General features: G+C 37.3%; 1 pseudogene; it reads right to left on the bottom strand.

Annotated features, from left to right (window-relative positions):
- Nucleotides 1–936: 936 nt before the first annotated feature.
- Nucleotides 937–13,471, bottom strand: LOC118833281 (annotated as a pseudogene).
- Nucleotides 13,472–19,830: the final 6,359 nt, after the last annotated feature.

Below are 19,830 nucleotides of genomic sequence, written 5' to 3'. Positions count from 1 at the left end.
CTCTTCCTTTGATAGCATCAGGGCAGTTGGCAAGAAGCTTCATCAAAGTCTTTTGGGTCATTCTAGTACTACAAGCAAATGTTTTTTTTCCTTAAAACAAATAAACAAAAAAAACAGAAAAGGATCCATTTGTCAAATAAGGCAGATGCTGCCTCTTCTCACCAGATGTTTCAACAATTTAGCTAGCAGTTGCTGTGGACGTGAAAAGCCAACATGATCTTAACAACAAGAATGCTGCAAGCCCAGGTTTTTTGGATCTGCTTTACTAAGGAAGGCAACTTTGAGGGGTTAACAATCTTACTTTAATCCAGCATACAAATATCATTCACTTAGTTCAGGGGGAAAAGCCAGCACTCTGAATTTCAGAGCAAATACAAAGAAATTACAAAGACGATATAAACAGATCAACATTTCTGACTAACCAAATCACAGTATACATAGTCACCAAAGTTTAACAAAGTCCAAACATCTGGGCTTACAAGCTGGAGGACTCTTAACTACAGCCACCCAGAGTCTCCACATCAGAACACCACCAAGAGTGAGAGTCCTAAGCAAATAGCTCTATTCTCTCTTTTTTATGCACTCTTTAGCTGTCATCAAAGGTCACCTGAGCGACCAGAACTTAGGCTCCTACTATTGGCTCTTGTTTTAGCAACTCCCCTTAGGACCCTGAGGGTTTCATGCCCTCAGAGACTTAGCACCTAATAGATAGGGGTTTGGGCCTGGGGGCTTAGCACCTAAGCAGACTCAGTCAAAGACACCCTACTTAATTTATATTATACCAGACTACCCATTCCAGGGAAGAAAAAGGGGGATTTCCCTTTAGGACAAGAAACCAATCTCATATATCTTAGTTTATTGAAACAAAGGATCTACTTCTTCTTGATACTCTTCTTGAGACTTGGTACAGTCTCTCTAACATGATATCAAAAGGGCTTAACAGTCACTCTTCCAGAGCTTAATTGTTTTGTCATTTTCTAATTTAGCTCATGCAATGATGTTTGCTGTAGGGTGACAAGCTTTTGAAATCACATCTGTATGACTTTGCAGTTTCTGTATGATGTCTTTTGTCTGAAGGTTCTAAATATAAACCAGGTTAACTTCTGACCCAGACACAATCCACTTTCTACCAGTGACTGAAAAATTAGCGAAAATGCATTATTTCTGATTCTTGTGACCAGTGTATGTCTTCAGGCACTTCCCTTTGCTGTAGTTACATAGCTTAAGAGTGTGGTCCAGAGTTGTAACAAGAATGTATTTATCATTTGGAGAGAATTTCAGGAAAGACACAGGAGGATTATCATCATCAATAAGTGTTTTTAAACATTGACCTGGTGCTGTATCCCAGATTCGACAGACACCATCATAACTACTTGACACTATCAAGGATCCAACACGATTAAAATGAACAGCTGAAACTGGGTCAGAGTGAGCAAGTAAAGTCTTGAGAGACTTCCCTGTTTTCACATCCCTTATCCTTACACTTTCATCAAAAGAACCTGTTTTTAGACACTTCCTAGAGCTAACATCCCATATCTTAAGAGTTTTATCATCGGAAGTAGATAAAAGAAGATTGGAATCTGATGACCAGGCAACATCTGAGATTCCAGGTCTGTGTCCAGATACTGTTTTCTCAAATTTTCCGTCATATGCTCCCCAAATTTTAATGAGCTTATCTGCAGAAGAACTTGCTAACCATTCTCCATTTGGACTAAATTTTACTGAAGATCCAGCTTTAGTGTGTCCTGCTAGTGTGAACTTTAGCGCGTAGTTTGGCTTTACAGGAGCAGGCTTGCTCTGATTGGTTGATGAGGAAGGTGTAGATTGTGTTTTTGCGGCTTTTGCCTCTGTTTTCTTTTCTTCAGTTGCTATGGTTCTGAAACTAGCAAATCAAACTTAGGGTGCTCAGGGATGAAGGGATGATCAACCAGAGCACTTCAACAGTGAAAAGAAAACGTATGTTCAGTAATTTGAAGCTCCTTTCCACTCGGGGCGAAGCCTCATCAGCAGCCGCCGCTCATGAGGGGCGCGGCTAGTCTGGGACCGGGCGAGGACCGACGAACAGGCACCCACTGGGGCGAAGTGTAATTTAAGTTTAAAAAGCAGGAAAAGACTAAATTACCGTTATCAAAAATCAAAAGATTGAAGATGAAAAGATGAAGAAAAAATTTTAAAAAGAGAATTACTAGGAGGTATTTTACCCAACTTTTGGCCAATAAATCTAATGATCTAAATGAAAGGGATGAATATTTACAAAAATTTGTGTTTACAAAAACACAAATCCTTACATTAAAGAAGAGTGAATAAAATAATTAGATAGTCCAATTTCAGAAAAATAAATTTTAAAAGAACTCAATGATTTCCTTAAGAAAAAAAAATCTACAGGGCCAGATCAATTTATTAGTGAATTCTACTAAACACTGAAAGAACAATTAATTGTAATACTTTATAAACAATTTGAAAACAAAACGAAGATTAAGAAGGGGTCCTCCAAATTACTTTAATGACACAAATATTGGGATGGTATCTAAACATGAAAAATCCAAAAGAGAGAAAAATTAAAGATCAATTAATCTAGTGAATAATGATGGAAAAATTTAAATAAAATATTAGCAAGGAAATTGCTTCATTTTATCAATGAGAAAATGCGCTGTTGACCAGGTAGGATTTGTCTCAGGAATGCAGGGCTTGTTCAATACTGGAAAAAAAAACAAACTATCGGTACAATTGACCATATCAATAACAAAAGAAATAGAAATCCTGTGATTCTGTCAATAGATGCAGACAAATCTTTTGAGAAAATACAGCATCCATTCCTATTAAAAACACTAGAGAGCATAAGAATTGATGGATTTTTCTTAAACGTTATAAGTAGTGTCTATCTAACATGATCTGTGACTTTTACATGGAATGGGTATGAGCTATAACCTTTACAATAAAAGATAAGTAGTGAAGCATAGATGCCCCTTGTCACCTCTGCTATTTAAAATAGTACTAGATTTGTTAGCTTTAGGAAAAAAAGAAAAAAAAGTAATTGAAAGAATTAGAAGAGGCGATGAGGAAACAAAGGTGTCCCTCTGTAAATGCTATGATGGTATACTAAGAAAATCCTAGAAGATCAACTAAAATCGGCTTAAAGGAATAAACAACTTCAGCAAAATTACAGAATAGGAAATAAACTCACCAAAATCATCGGTATTACAATCTACTACAAAGAAAGTCCAGTAGAAGAGACAAAAAAGAAATTCCATTTAAAATAATGGTAGACAATGTAAAAGATCCTAGCTGTAGCAGCTATAAAAGTGTATTATAAATCAGGCATCATCAAATCTTTTGTACTGGCTAAGAAGTAGATTGGTGTATTAGTGGAATAGATTAAATCTATATAGTAATCAGTGACTATAATAATCTACTGTTTGATAAACCCAAAGACATGATCTTCTGGCATAAGAACCCACCATTTAGCAAAAAACTTCCGGGAAAATTGAAAGATAATATTGCAGAAAATAGGCATAGACCAAAGTCTTACACTGTATACAAAGACAGGGTCAAAACTATTTTTGACATAGAAAATACCACAAACAAATTATGAGGACAAAGAAGAATTTATCTGTAAGATTTACTGAAAAGGAAAGAATTTATGACCTAACAAGGGATATAGAACATTATGAAAGGCAAATTGATATTTTTATTACATTAAATTATTTTTTCACAAACAAATCCAATGCAACCAGAATTAGAAGCACAGCAGAATGTTGGGAAACAATTTTATGACCACTGTTTCTGATAAAGATCTCATAAAGAGAACTGAGTCAATTTTACAATAGTACAATAATTCCCCTATTGATAAATGGTCAAAGCATATGAACAGGAAGAGTCATATAAAAATTCTCTAATTTGCTGTTGACTAGAGAAATGCAAATTGAAACAACTCTGAGGTACCACCTCACACCTATTAGATTGGCTAATATGGCGGAAAGGAAAATGATGGGTGTAGAAATGGAGTGGACAAATTGGGACACTAATACATTGTTGGTGGAGTTAGGAACTGATCCCACCATTCTGGAGAGGATTTTGGAACGAGACCCAAAGAGCTGTAGAATTGTCCATACCCTTTTATCCAGAAATAACACTCTGAGGTCTGTATCCCCAAAAGACGACAAAAGAAGCAAAATACTCATATATACAAAAATAAAATTTATAACAGATCTTTGAATGGTAGCAAAGAATTGGAAATTGAGGAAATGGCCATAAATTGGGGAACAGTTAAACAAATTTTGGTATATGAATGTAATGGCATATAAGAAAAGATGAGCAGGTACATTTCAGAAAAACCCAGAAAAACTTGAATCAACCGATGCTGATTGAAGTGAGCAGAACAAAGAGAACTTTATACACAATAATAGCAACATTGTGCAAGGATCAAATTTGGTATATTCGGTTCTTCTCATCAATAGAATGATATAAGAAAATTCCCAAATACTCATGGTGGAAAATATTGTCCACACTTAGATAAAGAACTATGGAGTCAGAATGCAGATCAAAGCATACTATTTTCAACATTTTTGATAGATTTTTCTTTCTTTTCATTTTTTTTCATTTTGCTCTTATTCTTCCATTTTTTTATTGCTTTGGTTCTGTTTTATAGTATCTTGATTTCTCATAATGTCACTAGCTTCCATTTGCTCCAATCTAATTTTTAAGGTAGTATTTTCTTCAGACATCTTTTGGCCCTCCTTTTCCATTTGGGTAATTCTGCCTTTCAAGGCATTCTTCTCCTCATTGTCTTTTTGGAGCTCTTTTGCCATTTGAGTTACTCTAATTTTAAAGGTCCTATTTTCTTGAGTATTTTTTTTTTGGTCTCTTTTAGCCAGTCATTGACTTGTTTTTCATGGTTTTCTGGCATCATTCTCATTTCTCTTCCCAAATTTTCCTCTATTTATCTTACTTGCTTTTCCAAATCCTTTTTGAGCTCTTCCATGGCCTGAGACCAGTTCATGTTTTTCTTGGAGGCTTTTGATGTAGGCTCTTTAACTTTGTTGACTTCTTTTGGCTGTATGTTTTGGTCTTCTTTGTCACCAAAGAAAGATTCCAAAGTCTGAGTCTGAATCTGAGTCCATTTTCGCTACCTGGCCATGTTCCCAGTCAACTTACTTGACCTTTGAGTTTTTCATCGGGGTATGACTGCTTGTAGAGTATGGAATACTTTGTCCCAACCATGAGGGGCTGCGCTGTTGTTTGCAGAGCTACAGAGCAAGCTTTGCCACACCAACGTTACTCCTCCTCCAAGAACCCCCAACCTCAATTGGACTCAGATCTAAGCTGGCTCTGCACTCCCACTCTGATTTTCCACTTAATTCCTCCCACCAGGTGGGCCTGGGGCAGGAAGCAACTGCTGCTATTGTTCTGTATCTGTATCAGCCCTGCTTCTCCTGGGTCAGTGGTTGAACTTTGAACTCCTTTCACTCTTTCCCAGAAGCTTTTCCCACCAACCTTTTCTGTTGTCTTTGGTGTTTGTGGATTGACAAGTCTGGTAACTCCCACAGCTCACTGATTCAGGGCGCTAGGGCCTGTTCTGCCAGGATATCATACCAGTTGGTCCATTTGGCCCACGCTGAGCTCTGCTCTGCTCAGCGCTATAGACCATGCAATAGACTTTACCTCGCGACCATCCATGTTGTCCTGGACTGCAGCCATGCTTCCCTCTGTTCTTTTGTGCATTTTGCACTTCTAGAATTTGTTCAGAGCCATTTTTATAGGTGTTTGGATGGACCAGGGTGGCAGATCACACAAGTCCCTGCTTTCCAGGCACCAATATGAAAAGTTCTTAAAGGAAACCAAAGAAAGTTTTCAATGTGGGTAAAGAAGATCTGAAATTGAAGATAATTGAAATGATTTGACAATAACAGAGAATGGAAATGCTACTCAGAAGAGAAAGAGAAGGAAGGACATGTACAGCATTGGAGCTGAAATATAGATTTGAAATTCCTTTTGCAGAAGAGAAAAAGGGATGAGGAGTAAGAAGCTACATATATTCCCAACAATGATAGAATAGAGCCACAGAAGCAAAGAGGGGGTAGATCATCCATTATTGGGCAAAGAGTATCAATAGTTCATGAGACTCCCTGCTTAGAGTGTGCTATGACAGTTATGTGTAGATTTGTTGACAAGAATAGAAAGAATGTTTTTGTTGTTTTGTTTTTGTTTTCTGAAGCATATACCCAAGGCTCAAAAGAAAACCACCAAAATTTGTCAAAATAAATGTAACTTGTTTTTTTTCACATTTGTGTTACCTAAAAAGTTACCTAAAAAGTACTGCCAGAGATTATGAAGTCTTCATCAAAAAATTGAAGATCATAACTCCATAAGCTGCATTTTTCTTAATTTTGCAATGTAGATAAAGGATATAAAGGAGAGAAAGATAAATTAGTAAGTGAAGAAACAGCTAGCTATGAAAGTGTTTTCTGAGAATTTCATTTAAATTTCTGGTGATATTCACACATACATAAATGCATACATACATCATACATACATATGTACATAAATACACACATACATACATACAAATAAATCATATATATTTGTGTGTGTGTGAAAGATGGAAGATAGAGAAATGAGAAAAAATTCAAAAGAGTAAATTTTGATGTAATGTCAGGCAAAATTTCCTAACTTTAGAGATTTCCATAATTTGAAGTGACTGTTTTGAATAGTGGTATATTCTTCACCTGTTGGATGTCTTTAAGCAGATATTGGATGTCACTTTTTAGGATTCATTTTGTATATAGATTGAGTTAGATGCCAAGTGAAGTTCTTCCTAAGTTTCAAAATCTATGATTATTTTTCCTTGGATAGGCACTCCTTTTATTTTATTTTATTGAGAGGGCAAAAAAGAAATGTGGAAAATTAGATAAAATATGGGTAAAAATCATTTAAAAGTATTTCATTTATGTTTCCCAACTCTTTTCATTTTTTAATTAGTTTTTTTTATTTTTAGCTTACAGCACTTACTTTTACATTTTCTTGAGTTCAAAATTTTCATTTCCCTCCCCTGCCCCCTACCCGCCCCTCCCCCCCGATGGCATGCAGTCCGATATAGATTCTATATAAACCTTCGCATTAAACTTTACAAAAGTCAACTCGCAAAGAAGAATTATTACCAATGGAATGAATTATGAGAGAGAAGAAACAAAACAAAAAAAAAGTGGAAAAAAGAAAGCAAATAGTTTTCCTGAATCTTCATTCGAACTCCAGAGTTCTTTCTCTGGAAGTAGCTAGCTTTTTCCATCCTTTGGAGATGTTTTTGAGCCTTGAATTGCTGAGGAGAGACAAGTCTATCAAAGTTAGTCATCACAGAATCACTAGTCTCTGGTATTGTTAAACTGTGCTCTCCTGGTTCTGCTCCTCTCATTCAGCATCAGATCATGTAGGTCTTTCCAGGTTAATATTAAGTCTGTATCTTCCCCATTTCTTATAGCACAGGAGTATTCCATTACATTCATATACCACAACTTGTTTAGCCATTCCCCAATTGATGGGCATATCCTTGATTTCCAATTCTTTTCAACCACAAAAAGAGCTGCTATAAATATTTTTATATATACAGGTTCCTTTCATACTTGTGTGTTCTCTTGGGGATATAGCCCTAGGACTGGTATTGCTGGATCAAAGGATATGCACATTTTCATAACACTTTAGCCACAGTTCCAAATTGCTCTCCAAAATGTCTGGATCTGTCCACATCTTCACCCACAATGTGTTAATGTTCGAATTTTCCAAACTCTCTCCAGCATTTATCATTTTCCTGTTTTGTCATGTTAGACAATGTGACAGGAAATATGCCATGCCTGAGAGTTGTTTTGATTTGCATTTCTCTGATCGATGGTGATTTTGAGCACTTTTTTTCATATGACTATAGATATCTTTGATTTCTTCCTCTGAAAATTGCCTGTTCATATCCTTTTACCATTTCTCAATTGAGAAATGAATTGTATTCCTGTAAATTTTGCTCAGTTCACAGTATATTTTAGATATGGGGGCTTTAGCAGACACATTGGTTGTAAATATTTCCTCCCAATTTTCTGTTTCCCTGCCAATTTTTTTTTCCATTGGCTTTGTTTATACAAAAACTTTTCAGTGTAGCATAATCAAAATTTTCCATTTTGCATCTCATAATGCTCCCTATCTCTTGTTGGGTCATGAATTCTTCCCTGTCCCATTAATCTGACAGGTAAACTATTCATTACTCTTCCAAATTGCTTATAATATCGGTCTTTATTCCTAAATCATATACCTATTTTGAAATTAATTTTGAACAGGGCGTAAGGTATTGGTCTTTTTTGTGAAATAGTGAATTCTCAACCCAGAAACTGGATTCTTTGGGTTTATCAAAGAATAGATTGCTATACTCAGTGACTTCGGCGTCTTGTGTACCTAATCTATTCCACCAATCTACCACTATGTTTCTCAGACAGTACCAGGCATATTTGAAGACTGCTGCTTTATAGTACGGTTTGATATCTGGAATGGCTAGGCCACCTTCACTAGCATTTCTTTTCATTAATTCTCTTGATATTCTAGACATTTTGTTCTTGCAGATGAATTTTGTTATTATTTTATCCTGCTCTGTAAAATAATTTTTAGTAGTTCGATTGGTATGGCACTGAAAAAGTAAATTAATTTAATTAAAATTGTCATTTTTATTATATTAGCTCAGCCGAACCAGGAGCAACTGATATTGTTCCATTTAATTAGATCTGACTTTATTTGTGAAAAAAATGTTTTGCAATTGTGTTCATAGAGGCAGGTAGACTCCCAAATATTTTACAGTGTCTACAGTAACTTTAATTGGAATTTCTCTTCTATCTCTTGTTGTTGGGCTGTTTTTTAATAATATGTAGGAATGCTGAGGATTTAAGTGGCATTATTTTATATGCTGCAACTTTTCTAAAGTTGTCTATTATTTCAAGGAGTTTTTTTACTTGAATCTCTTGATTCTCTAAGTAAATCATCACATCATTTGCAAAATAGTGATTATTTAGTTTCTTTGTTGCCTATTCTAATTTTTTCAATATCTTTTTCTTATCTTAATGCTAAAGCTAACATTTCTAGTACAAAATTGAATAACAAGGGTGATAATGTACATCCTTGTTTCACCCCAGACTTTATTGGGAATGCCTCTAGCTTATCTCCATTATGTTTAACGCTTGCTGATGGTTTTAGGTAGAAGTTAATGTCAAGGAAAACTCCATTTATTCCTGTGCTTTCTACTGTTTTAAATAGGAATGAGTCTTGTATTTTGTCAAAAGCTTTTTCTCCATCTATTGAAATAATCCTAGGATTTCAGTTAGTTTTGTTACTGATAAGACAAATTATGCAGATAGTTTTCCTAATATTGAACCAGTCTTGCATTCCTGGAATAAATCTAACCTTGTAGTGTATTATTCTCTTGATAAGTTGATGCAATCTTTTTGCTAATATTTTAATTAAAAGTTTTACATCAATATTCATATGGAAATTGATCTATAATTCTCTTTTGCTATTTTCACTCTTCCCAGTTTAGGTATTAGTACCATATTTGGGTCACAAAATGAATTTGTTAGGACGCTGCCTATTTTCCCAAGTAGTGTATAAGGCATAAGAATTAATTGTTTTTTAAATGTGTCAAAGAATTCACATGTACAACTGTCTGGCTCTGGATTTTTCCCCCCTAGGGTGTTCATTGATGGCTTGATCAATATATTTTCCTGAGATGGGGATATTTAGGTAATTTACTTCCTCTTCTGATAACCTGTACAATTTTTATTTTTGTAAATATTTGTCCACTTCCTTGAGGTTATGCTATCTATGAGCCTACGATTAGGCAAAATAATTCTTAATTACTGTTTTGATTTCCTCTTCGTTGACGGTGAATTGACCCTTTTCATTTTTGATACTGGTAATTTGATTTTCTTATTTTTTTTTAATCAAATTGACCAAAGATTCATCAATTCTATAGTGTTTTTTCATAAAGCAAGTTCATAATTTTATTTATCAGGTCAATAGTTCTCTGGATTTCAATTTTATTAATCTCTCCTTTGATTTTCAGTATTTCTATTTTGATATCTAATTGGGGATGTTCAATTTATTCTTTTTCGACTATTTTCCATTGCATGCCCATTTTACTGATCTCCTTTTTATCAATTTTAGTAATGTAAGCATTTAGAAATATCAAACGTCCCATAAGAACTGCTTTTGCTACATCCCACAAGTTTTGGTCTGTTGTCTCATTATTGTAATTCTCTTGAATTCAGTTATTACTCCTTTATTACAAATAATTTGTATGGCATCATGATCTGAGAAGTATGCCTTGACTATTTCAGCCTTTCTGCACTTGACTGTGAGGTTTTTATGCCCTAGTATATTGTCAGTTTTTGGGTGTGTGCCATGTACCACTGAGAAAAAAAAAAGTATCTTACTTTTTATCTCCATTCAGTTTTCTCCAGAGATTATTCTGAGGTTATATTTATCAAGTGCAGAGATGGGGACGTTGATGTCCCCCACTAGTATGGTTTTGCTGTCTATTTCTTCCTGTAACTCCCTTAACTTCTCCTCTAAGAATTTACGCACTATACCACTTGGTGCATATATGTTAAACGATGATATTGCTTCATTGTCTATGGTGCCTTTTAGGAGGATATAGTGTTTTCCCTTATCTCTTTTAAATATCTCCATCTTTGCTTTTGCTTTGTCTGAGACTAGGCTTTTTACTACTGCTTTTTTTTGCTTTAGCTGAAGCACAGTATTTTCTATCGCATCCTTTTTACTTGTACCCTGTGTGCATCCCCTGTTTTCAAATGTGTTTCTTGTAAGCAACATATTGTAGGATTATAGTTTTTAATCCATTCTGCTATTCACCCACGTTTTATGGGAGAAATCATCCCATTCATAGTTATGTTCACAAGTTGTGTTTTCAGTTTGGGATCTCATTCAGGGGGTGATCGGTGAATTCTTTCAATGACTATTGTGCCCTCTGGTTCTAGGACCTCTGGGCAGTTGGCTTTGAGAATTCCTTCGAAGATACTGTCAAGTCTCCCTTTTTCATAGTGGATTTCCGGTAGACCAATAACTCTTAAATTGTCTCTCCTGGATCTATTTTCCAGGTCAGTTCTTTTCCTAATCTGGTATTTCGCATTTTTTTTTCTATTTTTTCATTCTTAACGTTTTGCTTTACTACTTCTTGGTGCCTCATAGATTCATTAGCTTCCACTTGCTCAACTCTAATTTTTAATGAGTTAGTGTTTTCATTTTGCTTTTGAGTCTCCTTTTCCAATTCGTTGATTTTACCTCTCAGGGTGTCATTTTCTCTCTTTAGATTCTGTATCTCTGTAGCCATTTCACCAATCTTATTCTTTAGGGACTTGATTTCGTCTTCTTTTAGCTCCCTAATTAGGTTTCTAAAATCCCCCTTTAGCTCTTCCAGCAATGCTTTTTGGGCTGGAGACCAGTTCACATTACCTTTTGAAGTATCAGACACGTCTATAGTGTCATTGTTGTCCTCTTCCATATGGGTATTTTGATCCTGCCTGTCTCCATAAAAAGAATCTATTGTCCTCGGTTTTTTTTTTTTTTTTTTTTGTATTCTTCTTCATGTTTGTTGTTTTGCTTTTTCCTGGCGTTACAGCAAATATCTGCCTATGGGGCTCAGGTCTCTCTGTCCCTACTTTCTTATCCTGGGGATTGTGAATCTAGAATTATAGCCTTCAGTTTCCTGAGGTGTGGAGGATGGGTCTGGCTCCCTGGCTTCTCACTCCCTATGGGTGCTCTCCAGTACTTGCTTTTCAGCAATGGTCTCAGCTGTTTGTTGTTTGAGCTGATGTCTGTCACTTCTCCTGGGGGAGCAAGATTATGTCTTGGCTACTGGCGTTGACCCCTGCCGACTCTGCCCCTCTGGGACTGACGAACTTCTACTATTTGACCACTGAAGCCCCACTACTTTCTGCTCAGTTCCAGCATTCTTTTTTTTCCCCCCTGAGGAATTCTCTGGGTGGGGAGGGGAGGGATTAAAGCTGTTTACCTGGACATTATGCCTCCCGGAAGTTCAAGAATCCAAGTGTCATACGTTTGGGCTGCAAGCCTCAGGAGTCAGTATTTCCCGGGCGGTGGCATTGCACTGCCTCTCGTAGCTTCCACAGACTGCTGTCCTGCATTGGGAGGCATGGGTATCTCCACCGGTTTCAGGCGCCCAGCTTTCTCTCAGCCTGTCTCCTATGTGGATTTCCCGGCCAGCCGCTTTTGCTTTGGTCTGGAGCAGCTTCCCAGCCGAGCACTCTTCGAGCCTACAGATTCATGCCTTCGGTCCTTCAGACTCTCCCAGCTTGGAAATCCGCCCCACGCAGACTGCTCGTGGTTTCTGACTCTCTCAAATCTGCTCAAATTCACTTTTTTATAGGAATCTGACAGACCTTGTGAGAGAGCTCCGGTAAGACGCTACCTTCATGCGGCCATCTTGGCTCCGCCCAAGACAGTGTTTTTTGATGTTTCACATTGTCTTCTATTTTTTCAATCTTTTGGTTCTGTTTTATAATTTCTTGATGTCTCATAAAGTCACTAGCTAGCTACTTGCTCCATTCTCCTTTTTAAGGTAGTGTTTTCTTCAGTGGTCTTTTGGACTTCCTTTTCCATTTGGATAATTCTGACTTTTAAGGCATTCTTCTCATTGGCTTTTTGGACCTCTTTTGCCATTTCGGTTAGTCTATTTTTAAGGTGTTATTTTCTTCAAGATTTTTTTGGTTCTCCTGTAGCAAGTCAATGACTTCTTTATCATGGTTTTCTTGTATGACTCTCATTTCTCTTCCCAGTTTTTCCTCTACTTCTCTTACTTGCTTTTCCAAAATCCTTTTTGAGCTCTTCCATGGCCTGAGACCAATTCATATTTTTCTTGGAGACTTTTGATGTAGGCTTTTTGACTTTGTTGACTTCTGGCTGTGTGTTTTGGTCTTCTTGGTCACCAAAGAAAGATTCTAAAATCTTATTACTTTTATGGTGCTTGCTCATTTTCCCAGTCAGGTATTTGACTTTTGAGTTTTTGTCAGGGTATGGCTGCTTCCAGAGTGTGGAATGCTTTGTCCCAAGCTTCAGGGGTTTGGTAAGTCTTTTTTCAGAGCTACCTCTATCCTGAGGCATCATGATGATCCTCACCTGGCCTCTGCTCTAGTCTGTGATTTCAGGCACTCATTTCTGCCATATGACCCCCAGGAGAACTCTCTGTCCACAGTCACCATGAGGCTCTGCCGTACCAGCCTTGTTCTTTCTGTAGGAACTGCCAACCAGTACCCCAACCAAGATCCAAGCAGGGAAAAACAAGCAAACCTCTCCTCAGGGCCAGCAAAGCACTTGTTGCACTGCTGCTCTGATCCACAACTTGAATCTTCCCATCATGTGGGTTAGGTGCTCCGGACATCTCTACTGCTGCTGCTGCTGCCACTGCAGCCATCTCTACCATGCTGGGCCTGGGGCTGGACATTCAACTTCTCTCACCCATATCCAGCACCTTTCACTCTGACCTGCTCAGTTGTCTTTGGCTTTTGGGAGTTGAAAAGTTTTGTAACTGAAATAGCCCAGTGATTCAGGGCCCTGAGACCTGCTCCACCCAGTCTACACCTTGCCTGGTCTGTCCTGGCTTGGACCACTTTTGACTGTTCTCCACTCCCTGCACAGTGTGATAGACCTTTCCCTGCAACCACCAAGGTCATCTTGGGCTGTTGACTAGCTTCCCTCTCTTATTTCATGAATACTGTAGCTCTAGAATTTATTTAGAGTCATTTTAAAGAAGTGTTTGGAGGTATTTAGGGGAGAATTTTAGGGAGTCCTTTTTGTACCTGATTAGTTTATACTGCTGCTCACTCTTTATCTAATTTAACTATGTTTACACATTCTTTACCGCAATTTGTTGACTGAATCTCATTGTGCAAACATTCCTCTGTGTGTGTGTGTGTGTGTGTGGACACATACACAGAGGTAAATTTCGTGTTAAAATATGTAATTGATTTTTTTAATCTAAATTTTCATTCTTACATAATTGTTTCTATACTTTTCTAAATCTCACATCATTTTCTGTGTGTACTCTAACCAGTGTTGTGAAATTTCAGATAATTCCATTTAACTGCTCTGCTGAGGCATTTATATATGAAATTTTTTGCAGATGGTCTTCTGATTCAATTATGTTTTTGGATATTCATATCCTTACTTTTGCTTTTTCTTCTCTGACATGACCCAATATGTCTTCACTTGACCTGGTTTATGTTTCTTTGCTAATTTATAAAACTATTATGCATTACATGAAGTTCCATTTTTTACTTGCTTTCATCAGTTTTATGCTTACTTGGGAACATATATTCATACAGACTTGTGTGTGTGTGTGTGTGTTATTGTGCTTTTCTCTTCACACATTATTGAACTATTATGAAGCATTGAATAAAATTTAGTTATTTCTTTGATATATATATATATATATATATATATATATATATATATATATATATATATATATCCTTTGATACTTTTTGAGGTAGAAGAGTCCAAGATCATGTTATAGCACTATACCTGATATGTGAGAAATAGCAATTACAAGAATACTTGTTATGGAAAAATGGAAGGGAGTGGACCCAAGATGGTGGAATAAAAGCAGAGACTTGTTTGAGCTCCCCCCCCCAAATTCCTCCAAAAACCTGTAAAAACAACTCTAAACAAATTATAGACCTACAGAACCCATGAAATGACAGATTGAAAGAAGTCCCTGGTCCAAGATGGCCTGGAGGTGACTGGAAAGGGGCTATAGCCCTGTGCTGAAAGCATAGCTCAGGCCAGTGAAGGCACCCCAGGAACAGAACAGCCTGGAGTATCCCAGGGGAGTAGGTTTCGAGGTAATGTATCACTAAACTGTGGCAGTTTCCAGACTTCTCAATCTGCAAAAGCTAAAGACAAATTAGGAGGTCAATGGGAAAACTATGTTGGACCTGGGTGAGAGAATGGTGCAGCCTGGCCCCAGCTCAAGTGTGTTGGAGGTAGCTGCAGGCACAGCAGCAACAGCCACAATGGCTGCATGCAGAGGTCCAAGCACACAGAAAGTGAGGTAAATAAAGTGGCTGATCAGAGAGGAAGTGCAGGGATTTCTTTGCTGGTGCTGAGGTGGGATTCTCTTGCTTTACCCTGCTTGGATCTGGGTCACAGTCCTGGTTGGCACTCCTGCAGTGAGAAGCACTGCTGTGTCAGAGCACATGGTAGCTGTGGAGAGGGAGTCCTCTTAGCTGTTCCAAGGTAGAAAAGAGTGTTTGAGGTAACTCACAGATCAGAATAGAGGCCAGTAAAGGAGTAAATGCCTCTCCTTGGATCATACCACCTCAAAAGAACTGAAAAATTACAGGTGCCTACAAGTAGCTAGTAAACAGCAGCACAAAACACCTGAAGCTTGGGACATGGCACTCTCCACTCTGGAAGCAGAGCCATATATGGACAAACAACTGAAAATCAATTAATTGGTTGGGGAAATGAGCATACAGTGTAAAAAAATCTCAGACTACATAAGCTTACTTTGTTGACAAAGAAGATCAAAACATGCAACCAGCAGAAGACAACAAAGTCAAAGATCCTACATCAAAAGCCTCCAGGAAAAATATGAATTGGTAGCAGGTCATGGAAGAGCTCCAAAGGTATTTCAAAAATCAAGTAGGAGAAGTAGATGAAGAATTAGGAAAATAAATGAGGAGGTAAGAAAATCATAAAAAAATGAGTCAACAGCTTGCTAAAAGAAACCCACAAAAATGCTGAAGAAAATAATGCCTTAAAAATAGATTAACCCCAATGGCAAAAGAGGTCCAAAAATCTCATGAGGAGAAGAATGCAAAAAAAAAAACCAGAATTGGCCAAATAGAAACGGATATCCAAAGGCTCAATGAAGAACATAATTCCTTAAAAATTAAAATGGAGCAAATGGAAGCTAATGACTTTATGGGAAGTCAAGAAATTATAAAACAGGATCAAAAATGATAAAAAATAGAAATCTTTGTGAAATATCTCATTGTTAAATCCACTGACTTAAAAATACATCCAGGAGAGATAATTTAAAAATTATTAGACTACCTGAAATCCATGATCATTAAAAGAAGCTAGACATCATATTTTAAGAAATTATCAAGGAAAACTGCCCTGATAGTATAGCAGCAGAGGGTAAAATAGGAATTGAAAGCATGCACCAATCACCTTTTGTAAAAGATCCCCAAAAGAAAATTCCCAAGAATATTGTAGACAAATTCTAGAGTTCCAAGGTCAAGGGGAAAACATTGTAAGCAACTAGAAAGAAACAATTTGAATATTTTGGAAACAGAATCAGGTAACACAAAATCTAGCAGCTTCTGCATTAAGAGAGTGAAGGGCTTGGAATACAATGTTCTAGAGATCAAAAGAGGTAGGATTAAAACCAAGAATCACCTAATCAGAAAAACTGAGTATAATAATTCAGGGGAAAAATAGATTTTTGATGAAATAGAGAACGTTCCAACATTCTTGGTGAAAACCCCACAGCTGAATAGAGAATTTGACTTTCAAATACAAGAACTAAGAGAAGTATGAAAAAGTAAATAGGAAATAGAAATAGTACTGAAATTATTAGTGTTTACATTCCTACATGGAAAGATGATATTTGTAACTCATGACGCCTTTCTCCGTATTAGGTTATTTGAAGGGAATATACATATGTATACAGAGGGCATGCTATGAGTTGCATATGAAGTGATGATATCTAAAAAGATAAAATTAAGTGGTCAGAGGGGAATATATTGGGAAAAGGACAAAGGGAGAGATGCAGTGGGGTAAACTCACATAAAATGGACAAGAAAAAGCTGTTATGAAAGGGAAGGGGGTGGGGGAGGAGAAAGGAATGAGTGAATCCCTCATCAGGTTTGGCTTAAGGAGGGAATAACTTACACACTCAATTGTGTATCTTACCTTACAGGAAAGTAGAGGGGAAAGTCATAAGATGGGAAGTGACAGAAAGGAGGACAGATTGGTAGAGGGGGTAGTCAGAAGCAGCACTTTTGAAAAGGGGCAGGGTCAAAGGAGAAAATTGAATAAATGGGGGATGAGAGAGGATGGAGGAAAATGTAGTTAATCTTCCACAGCATGACAATTATGGAAGTGTTTTGTGTAATGATACATGTATAACCTATACTGAACTGCTTGCCCTCTCAAGGAGGGTGCATGGGGAGGGAAGAAGCAAGAGAATTTGGCACTCACAGTTATAAAAACAAATGTTAAAAACTGATTTTACATGCAACTGAGAAATAAAGTATACGGGCAATGGGCTATAGAAATCTATCTTTCCCTTCACGAAATTGAGGGGGATGGGGATAAGAGTGGGGAAGTGGGGTGATAGAAGAGAAGGCAAACTGGAGAAAGGGAAAATCAGAACACATGCCATTTTGGGGTAGGGGTAGGATAGAGAAAGGGAGAAGATTTGCAGCTCAAATCTTATGGAAATGAATGCTGAAAACTAAAAAGAAATAAATTAATCTTTTGTTTTAAATAAAGCTAAACTTTAATTCAATAAAAAAAAAAGGAAAATGAGAGCATCTTGAAAAATAAGATTAGTTTTTTCATTTTTGGTTATTTCTAAAACTAACCTTTATAAAGCCTGAAATAACTTGACTTTGGAGTTCAATTCCGAAATTCACAAATATAAATTATGTTCTGCATCTAAACTATAACAAATTTAATATTTAAGGTGACCTCTTGGAAATTAATATGCTATGAGTTAGGAGCTATATCCTAAACTTACTCCTCAAATTTTCACCCTTCCGCTATGTTAGTTATGCTACTTTTTCTTTAAAAGCTATTGAAATTTTCTTTGAGATTTGGTTGGCTCAGGGGAAGAAAGACTCAGACTATGGATATCATGTTATTATCATTATCATTTCAATTAGAAGAATGAGCTATACATGATCTCTGGTGCTTGGCTGGGGATGAACATCTGATTCTGAAACAATACCAAACTTAAGTTACTTCACAATTGTCCTGATTCAGTCCCAATCAACTTCATCTTGAAACATGCTCCAATGAATTATACAATCATAAATTCTTAGTGCTAAAACAAAAGTTGAAGACATAAACCTGATGGGTGAAATGGCTCTTTGCTGTAGTACTTTTAAAAGACAAAATTATAAAAATGGATAAGGGAATAAAACTTTGATATGTTATATGTAGAGGGAGTGAAATGGAAGGAAATACTTTTAAGCTAAAATGAAGATGCAAACTTGGGTTTTGTTATATAAAGTTAAATATTATTTGTTATATCTATAACAGAATTTGAAATATTGAGATGTAAAACAAATAGAATATAACTGATTATTATGTATTCATCTATATTTTTGTCTTTACTCAGAATATATACAATTCAGGATAAAATACAAGATAAAGTAAATAACATTGATTTTTCTCTTCTAAGGTAGAAAGGCATTTTACATCAGGTCACACCATTACCTGTATTCAAGATTTCAACATGTAGTATGGTTATTAAAATATTCAGGACAGGGGGGTGGAGCCAAGATGGCAGCTGGAAAGCAGGGACCAGCTTGAGCTTCCTGCCGAGTCCCTCCAAAAACCTATAGAAAATGGCTCTGAACCAATTCTAGAGCAGTGGAACCCACAGAACAGCGGAGGGAAGCAGGGCTCCAGCCCAGGACAGCCTGGATGGTCTCTGGGTGAGGTCTATCCCACACGGAGCTGGGACCTGGGAAGAGAGTGGAGCAGAGCCCAGCCTGAGCAGTGTGGACCAACCAGACCAGGAGCCGGGTGGAGGGGGCCCTGGTGCCCTGTGTCGGTGAGCTGTGGCAGTTGCCAGTCTTCTCAACCCACAAACACCAAAGACTGTGGAGAAGGTTAGTGGGAAAAGCTGTGGGAGTGTAAGGAGTTCACGGTTCGCCTTCCAGCCCCGGGGGCAGCAGAGGTGGAGCAGCTACAGTTGCTGCTGCTTCTGGCCCCAGGCCCACCTGGTGGGAGGAATTAAGTGGCAGATCAGAGCGGGAGTGCAACAGCCTGCTGAAGATCTAAGCCCAGTCCAAACTGGGGGTTCTTGGGGAAGGAGTAGTGCGGGTGTGACAGAGCTGGCACCTTCCCCCCAAAAAGTGGAACATAGAACTCGTTAGTCTACAAGCAGTCATACCCCACTGAAAAACTCAAGGGTCAAGTTAGTTGGTTGGGAATATGGCCAGGCAGTGAAAGCAAACCCAGATTCAGTCTCAGACTTTGCATTCTTTCTTTGGTGACAAAGAAGACCAAAACATACAGCCTAAAGAAGACAACAAAGTCATAGAGCCTACAACAAAAGCCTCCAAGAAAAACATGAACTGGTCCCAGGCCATGGAAGAGCTCAAAAAGGATTTGGAAAAGAAAGTTAGAGGAGGAGAGGAAAAATTGGGAAGAGAAATGAGAAGGATGAGAGAAAACCATAAAAAACAAATCAATGACTTGCTAAAGGAGACCCAAAAAAATAATGAAAAATACACTGAAGAAAACAACACCTTAAAAATAGATTAACTCAAATGGCAAAAGAGCTCCAAAAAGCCAATGAGGAGAAGAATGCCTTGAAAGGCAGAATTAGCCAAATGGAAAAGGAGGTCCAAAAGACCACTGAAGAAAATACCACTTTAAAAATTAGATTGGAGCAAGTGGAAGCTAGTGACTTTATGAGAAATCAAGATATTTTAAAACAGAACCAAAAGAATGAAAAAATGGAAGACAATGTGAAATATCTCTTTGGAAAAAGCACTGACCTGGAAAATAGTTCCAGGAGAGATAATT

This window comes from Trichosurus vulpecula, unplaced genomic scaffold (assembly GCF_011100635.1).
Source record: "Trichosurus vulpecula isolate mTriVul1 unplaced genomic scaffold, mTriVul1.pri scaffold_113_arrow_ctg1, whole genome shotgun sequence".
Taxonomy (NCBI): domain Eukaryota; kingdom Metazoa; phylum Chordata; class Mammalia; order Diprotodontia; family Phalangeridae; genus Trichosurus; species Trichosurus vulpecula.
This window is presented reverse-complemented; position numbering and strand designations above follow the sequence as displayed.